The following is a 7,979-nucleotide window of genomic DNA, read 5'->3' on the forward strand; positions in this document are numbered from 1 at the left end:
AGTAGCTACCGTTCTCCGTATGATTTATGTGCATTGTGAGTAAAGCTGCAGTACGTGACTCATTTTTACTAATGGTTTGTGGCAAACACCACTTCTGACTTTACTCATTCTCACTAGACTTTTTCTCCACATTTGAAGGTACTATTATTATTTATAACAATCAATTTAGTATGAGTAGTGAATGCATTATATAAACACAAAAACCCTGTAACGTAAAATCAATAATAACACATTTTAATTCAAAATTTCACAAAATGGAACGTAAAGGACTACATATCCGATTGTTTAAAGAAACTAAACTATCTGAAATTTGTATAAACTTGTCACTCCCCCGTGAAAGTTTCACAGAATGTGTTCATAATGAGTGACAAACATTAAAGGAATCAGTTTACGGCATAGAAGAAAAGAAAGTATGTCTCCATGTACATTGTTTTATTATTTGTTTCGGCTACGTTCTATTATCTACTTTTTGATGTGGTGGCAATAACTTATTTTTGTAGTGTTTTAAATATATACTGTAATTTAATTGTACGAAAGGCAAATCTTTTTCTTTTAGCCATATAAAAAGTAGTGATGACTTTAAATCGTAATGGGAGTAACTAACTATCAAATATCTTATTTGATATACTAACTATTTTCATGGAATGCTGTTAAAAATCAGAACTTGTTTCAGCTTCAAATGTCCTTCTTTTGTTAGTTTCTCCAAATCGTGTACTATATTCGTACATACTACTATTGTATATTAATAAATATGTTCTCTTCTCTCTAGCACATTCCTTGCCCTTCCGAATTAACACTTACTATTATTTCTATTACTAAAAAGATGTCTGTTATTTTTCTTTTATTGTAAAATATATTCCACAATAAATGTAAAATTTCTACTTTGTTTTTGGGTACGTAATGGAGCCCATTGTCTATATTGCGGTGTAATTATATAAATAGTTTTTGGAGGGAGTACATATCATTGATCTCGTATGCATCTCTTATATTAACAATAAAATTTATCCACACTATTAATTAACATCATGAAAGTTAAACGTTTATGGTGATCATATGTTAAGTAATAGGATAATTAAAGGGTATTCATTGCCTTTCGGAATTAAAGCAAAATTATTGAATCACAAATTGCAAGGCTGCCTCTAATAAGACAAACCTTTATACAATTAGCCGAGAAACGCAACGGATGTAATCGATTACATGCTCCTGTAATGAGCATAGTCGTAACCAATTCGGTAAGTGGAAAATGACCTTAAACGAATAAGCTCAAACTGTCAGGTAATGGTTTTGTTACATTACCTGGTTATTGTGTCAAAATTTAATATAAATCTACTACGTCAGGCTGAGGTTTAACAATGTTTTACAACCTTCCTGCACAAAATATAAAAAAAGTATTGCTCTACGTATTAAAAGACAGTAAGTATTTAAAAAATATAGATTGAAACATCTTTTTTGAGGCATCTAACAAGGAAACTTAATTTTTACGTTTTAAATTTGCTTATTAAAGTTTTATAAATTATTTAGATTTTATTTTCAAAAACTATTTCATTCACTTGTTCCTTTTAATATATAATTAATAATAATTCAGTTTCTTTTTATAACAAATCCTTTATGACAAATGGATGAATTATAAAACTTTCACTATGAAGGAAATATACAAAATTAGGCGATGAAAAATTGTACAACCCGTATCGAATTAAAAAATATCTATTTAATATTTAGATAGCTAATGAAACAATAATTTCTCAGCTACAGTTTTATTTCTGTTTATACCAACTTATATTTAATTCTGACTGTTGAGATGTTTCGGCTGTATTCATTCAGGTAGTCATTTCAAATAAATCTTTAATAGATAGCCTCATGTCACAGAGGATACTGACTAGATATCGTTGTATCTCACGTTCGTGTAGACAGACTAATGAGGATAGCAAACATATACATTTATTTAAGTTCCTAAATTTAGCCCAGAAGATGAGAGATGACAATAAAAAATCCGATTTCATTCCTGAATGGTACCTTAGGAATTTAATGTTTCGAACTAAGACAGGGATGATTACACCTTTACCACTGAGTATTAAATGTATTCCAAACTGGAAAGTTGTAATGGTTATTCTTGGAGATAATTTTATTCTCTCACATCTTTATCGATACCAGAATCTCCTAGACGCCACCCTTATAAATCTTATCAAGTCAGGTTATTTACTGACGTTGCACTGGTTAAGTCCGAGTCGAAACGTGCGTTAATTAAACTTGCGGTGAAGGAGGTTAGGGCAGTTGCCCATACAACGTGTGTGGACCTCCCTCACACTTCAGCCGTGTCGTTATGTAAAATAGCCATTATAGCATGTATCAGCAATTGTTTAATATAAAACTCAATCTAACACACCTTAACAATAAACGAGAACATTATTTTATGTTGGTGTAATCCTGAAATAGCTAAAGCAATATTACGAGTATATGTTAGTTTGTAAAACATATGTTTCAAAACTATTCATCTACATTTCGGGTTTCTGTTACAAAGGTGTAAAACAGAAACAGTGCCACCGAATATTTACTTTTTTTCATATTTTGCTGATTATGTGTTGTGTGGTTTATAATTTAGAATGCACCACTCACAAATAGTTTACATTACAGTTGATTCTATTATACCTTTATTTGTAAATAAAGAGGCAAATTTTTGTAGACTCTTCAGGCTGTTTTTATTTACAACGGTCATTTGCGAAGATCTTAAAAATAGAATAGAGATAATAAGTGCCCGAGTTTGGATAGGATTTACATTATCATGTTGCATTTTTTTAATATTAAAATAATTGCAGTCATAAACTTAAATTCAGCCATTTTCTTTCTAATTTCATTTAAGGGTTTTCCTAAATGGGTATAAAAGAAAAATATTGACAGGTCTTTTAATCGGCTTGGTATTGGCTCGGAGTACAGATATGTAATGTCGTACAGTAACCAAAATTACTGCAACATTCTAAACATTGGTATTTACTTGCTAATTTAAAGGAAACATAATGTGTTTGCGCTTAAGTTACAATTTAACTCACTTTATTTCTTTAATACTCAATTTTTAAACTCAAATATAGCAATTCTATACTTTAATACATGACATCAGTCAAAAAAACACGTGGTGAACAATTTCCAAACCACCTCTAATAGAGCAGTGTTTAGGGACTTGGCATGAACAAACCACGGGCTTGTTCAGTGTGACGTCACAAACATGGCCGACCACAAAATGCAATCAAGCCCGCTTGGTCCCGCAACTCTGCCAAACACAACTTACCCTCTGACAAACCCGATTGGGACACAGTCAAGTTGGTTAACGCTGGAGAAAGTTTTCTCTATTTAAAATTATATGCACTTTTTGGATTCTATTTTTTATTTTATACCCTCTTATATTTTATCCATAATTCAGAGTAATTCTCTGTAATTTGGAAGTTTTCGTACATTTTTAGGCTAATACTTTTAATAATGGTGAAATGTAGGCTATTAACTTATTGCCATAACTTTCTTTCCACTCAACATAATTAAGTTCGAAGAAAATAGAAAATCTATGGTTTCTGTATTAGTTGCACAATAGATAACACATCCAATGCTATAAATTAAGGCACGGGAAAAGCGAGCGCTCAGACTGATATCTGTGAAGTGCAAAGTCAGGTAGCAAATATTTGAACGATAACAATCAAACTTACGTTACACAGCCCTAGCGTCTAATCTCGGAACTAAATTAAATTATTCCCCGACCTAAGCACACTCAATTAAACACCGTTACTGGAGTTATAACGACGCATCCAAACGCTTTTTACTTTTTTTCGGTATTTTGATTTGATTCTACTTTATTAGAATTTATTCAGTAAAAATCTACTGGCTAGCACAAACAACCCAGAAGTGAACTCTCCAGGGGGAACTTTGTTTAATAGGATGCACTGTTTAGGCGGCAATTGCAAAAAAACCGATTTTCTCATTAAAACACCACTCCCACATTAATGAATTATTTTGGTCTGGGATAATCGGTTTTATTTATTTGTGATGTAATTAATAAAACTATGCCATTACTATGCTGTAAAAAGATCTTTTTTTAAATTAGGTATCTTGACTGGACGATATTCACAATGGAAAAAACGAATTAGCTAATCAGCTAGGATGGTTTCTATTACCAATATCCTGACAATGTGTTCTGTCTGTACAGATGGCTGGAGCGGTGACAACTTACCTGGTGATGCTGATCCATTTCCAGACCGAGCTCTAATCTACCTAGACTTTTCAACTGTAGGTAGAATAAACCTATTCTAGAGAAATATTCCTTTACAAAGAAAAAAACCAAAATGTGAGACTGTTAATAAGTAGATTCTACTTAGCTATATTTGTAGTACAATCCAGAACTTACCGCGTACAAAATATAACGATCATGTTAGTCATATACAAGATCATAAATCAGTCATATTCGATTAATTCTTCCAGGTTTATTTTCTACTGTTTATTGCATTACTGTGGCCAGTATTATTTTATAATAAGTAATATTTCACCTGATATCACTTTTTATAAGCTAACAAGAAAACCGCTTTCTCAGAAATTTAATAAAAGATACTGCGCGAATCTTTCCATTGTGGAATATGGCATAAGATTCGCCATATATGATACAAATTTTTGGGCGTTAACACCGAGATGTCACACTTATAATGGTGTACAGACTATTTGGAAATATTCAATGGATGAAATTATCAACCATAATTCAAATGGTTACCAATATATTAAAGAATAGAATATCCTATGTTTCCAGGAAGTTTTTACTCTCCGTTGCTTTATTAACCATTAAATTTGCTAACACCAAACATTCATCCTAGTTTACACCAAGATTACATCTTACTCACTCATTGAACCCGGCCTGAATCCAAATTTGCCTGATTGTACGTTATTGAGTACGTTATTGTTAAATAAACAAAATAATAATGATAATAATTAAACTTAAAAAAGTATATTATGCAACTTGAAATATTTATAAATTAAATTGATTTGTCATTTTACAAAATATCCAAATGGAATACGTTCTTATGAAATTAATTTATATTAAATGATAAATATGTCTTGAACAGGCTTTTACTGAATCTGAAAATTTTTAAATGTCAAACAGAAATCGACGAAAACCTAATAAATTATAAGAGAATCACAACTTTTTTTGCTGCAACACTAATTCTTGGAATCGCGTTATTGAATAAGCGGACAAATAAAATTGCATTCCTGTGTTCGTCCTACGCAATTATCGATTACATCATTTAACTGGCTCAAACTAACCCAAGAAATAATTTTAATCTGGTTTCTCATTTTGATCAGGTATATAAACAGTAATGAAATATGCAGACTCTTCATAACAACCAATAGACTGAGCGTTATGTCCGCTTATATACTCTAATGTGGAATATTGTTAGCATAAATACCAACCATCAGAACTATAACAATTGCAGTTACATAAACAGGATGTAAAGAAAGCGAAAGTTTTCTTCTTTACATTAACAGTTACTGCCTTTCATAACAGTGTACTAACATCAGTAATAATTACGTTCTTTGGCCTATTAGTCTAGTTGGTGTCTCATAATACATTATTTGCTTTCAGTACAATTGAATTACTTCAGGATTGGAGCCAAATTTGGGTGTTTGAATGCTTCTATGGTAATTGGTTGTCGTAAAAATCATAAGTTTATTCAGGAATATATAAAACAACAAATATATATAAAAAGCAATAGAATGCTATCTAGGCACTTATTACCTTTATACAATGTGGTGATTTCTGCATTTATCAATGGCTAATGAAGAAGCGCTGAAATTACTGAGTTAACACCTTCTTTTATAAATATATTTCAAAATCAAGTCAACATATAATAAAATTGTATAATTCAAATTCACAGCGTTAAAGTACGCTTAGACTAGTACTTGGATTTATATAAAAATAATGTTGCTAAGTTCTGTACTGTTTAGTTACATTACATGAGTTACTAATTTTAGGTACTTAGTTTATTTATGCATTAAGATCAATTTAAATTCTTATAATCTTATATAATATTACATATTTTATAAATTATTCCAGGAAATCTTCAGTTACTCTGCCTTATTCTAAAACCTCAAGTTCCATTCCATGGGTGGCTATTGCCAAGCAGTTTGTTATGGTTAATTTCTAGATACAGTAATTTATAAAAGCTTTCTTAAAAAGCTAGTTTTTGTAAAAAATATAACATTAATACTCCTTTTTGTAACTATTGAACAGGTTCTTTCAGTTCCTAGGCTATACATCTTGCATGGATAACCTTATGAAGTAAAGTTACGAAGGTTACCTGCAATAAACTCATTTAAATATCGTAAACTGTTCTAAAATGTTTGGAAGGTTTTGTTTCTATCGCTAACCATGTCCCTAACTCGCTAGTTTTAAATAATTGATATTTTTGTACAACTTACTCAAAAGGACATGTAGACGATTGATTAATTATAGATTTTAATGTATAAATTGCATCTCACATCATCTACGTGCATCTTATACCAAATTATATGTTTAAACTTTTAAATTTTAATATCAAAAACCTAGTTTTAAATAATTTCTCTTAAAAATTACATATCAGTTCCTATTTCTCTATTTACCGATGGTTTGTAATACTAAATTGACTCGAGAAACAAATATGAAAAGATTAGGAATCATAAACTATAGTCTATGGATTCGTATCTACAATAATTAAACATGCACTGTTGTGGTGGAATACACAGGGGAGTGTTTCACCAATGCCCGTACCTCTCTATTATTCACATTACAGACCAATATCACTGAGCTCCTATGTAATAGTGTATAACTGCGGGGCAGTTTAGCTACCAGAGGTATATTCCTGATCTGCTTATAATTTCTAATTCCATCTATACTAACCACAGTGTATATTTATTAGTCTCACTTTAATATTACTTATATCCATAAAAATTCATCTTTGAAATTATGTAGTAATCTTACTTTCGAGGCCGTACGGGTAGTGGCGACCCCGAGGTACCCTAGCTAATGCTCCAGAAACCCTTCTCTTCTTGTTCTGGAGGCCTATGGCTGGCACACTTTTCTATGTGTCAGCCTATCTTTCTTCTTCACTCTCTTCTATCTGAGGTAAACTTCCTCAACCCTTCGATTTAGTTTTCCTTTCATTTCTCCCACTAGGGGCCAAGCCACGGTGGAACAGCATAGGCCAGGGCTGAATGGCTGGTGGCAAACCAGTTTGTACTATGCGGACTCTGGATACCGTAGACCCTCCAGTTTAAAGCAGCTTACCCAGGCATGCGGGGCTCTGTCTGGGTCGACCTTCCATTCCCTAGCTACTCGTGGGAACATCATGATGAAAAACAAAAACAAAAACCAAAACCAACCAACCCTTGAAACAGTTCCTGAAGCTGTTTCTAACCTACCTCTTCCTGCTGAGGTAGCTCCTGAAGCTACTTCGCATACACCATCACCTGGTAACACAACTCAATAGGTTTTTTATGCCAACATCCCTACCTTCTCCTCAACAAAGTGCCTTAGGAACACAGGAGGTTCCATTGCACACTGAAGCTCCCATACATGGCAAGGCTTTATCTGAGGAAGGTAGTACAAGCGCTGAGGAAGCAAAAGCCTTTCAAGATATAGAAGACCAGCTCCTCAACAGCCCAGGCACTCCCATGTCTACAGGTACGCGGGATGATGCCACAGAGCAACTCAGAATGAAGAGGCCCAATCTCACCACTGCTCAAAGGAGAGAAGCACTAAAGGCTAAACTTCTTGAAAAGGGTGAAGCTTTTGACCCTTCCAAGTGGAGGAGGGGGAAAAAGAAGAAAAATAACCTAGAACGGCAGGAGGTCTCAACTCCGGGCCCAACTGCGGGTACCAAGGCGGGGGAAGGGTCGGCCAAACGCCCCAGAGGCACCTTGGCCACCCCACCCTCCGCTGAGGGGCCCGCAAAGAAGGCTAGGAGGGAAACCCAAAA

This window comes from Homalodisca vitripennis, unplaced genomic scaffold, assembly GCF_021130785.1.
Source record: "Homalodisca vitripennis isolate AUS2020 unplaced genomic scaffold, UT_GWSS_2.1 ScUCBcl_584;HRSCAF=2928, whole genome shotgun sequence".
NCBI classification, from domain to species: domain Eukaryota; kingdom Metazoa; phylum Arthropoda; class Insecta; order Hemiptera; family Cicadellidae; genus Homalodisca; species Homalodisca vitripennis.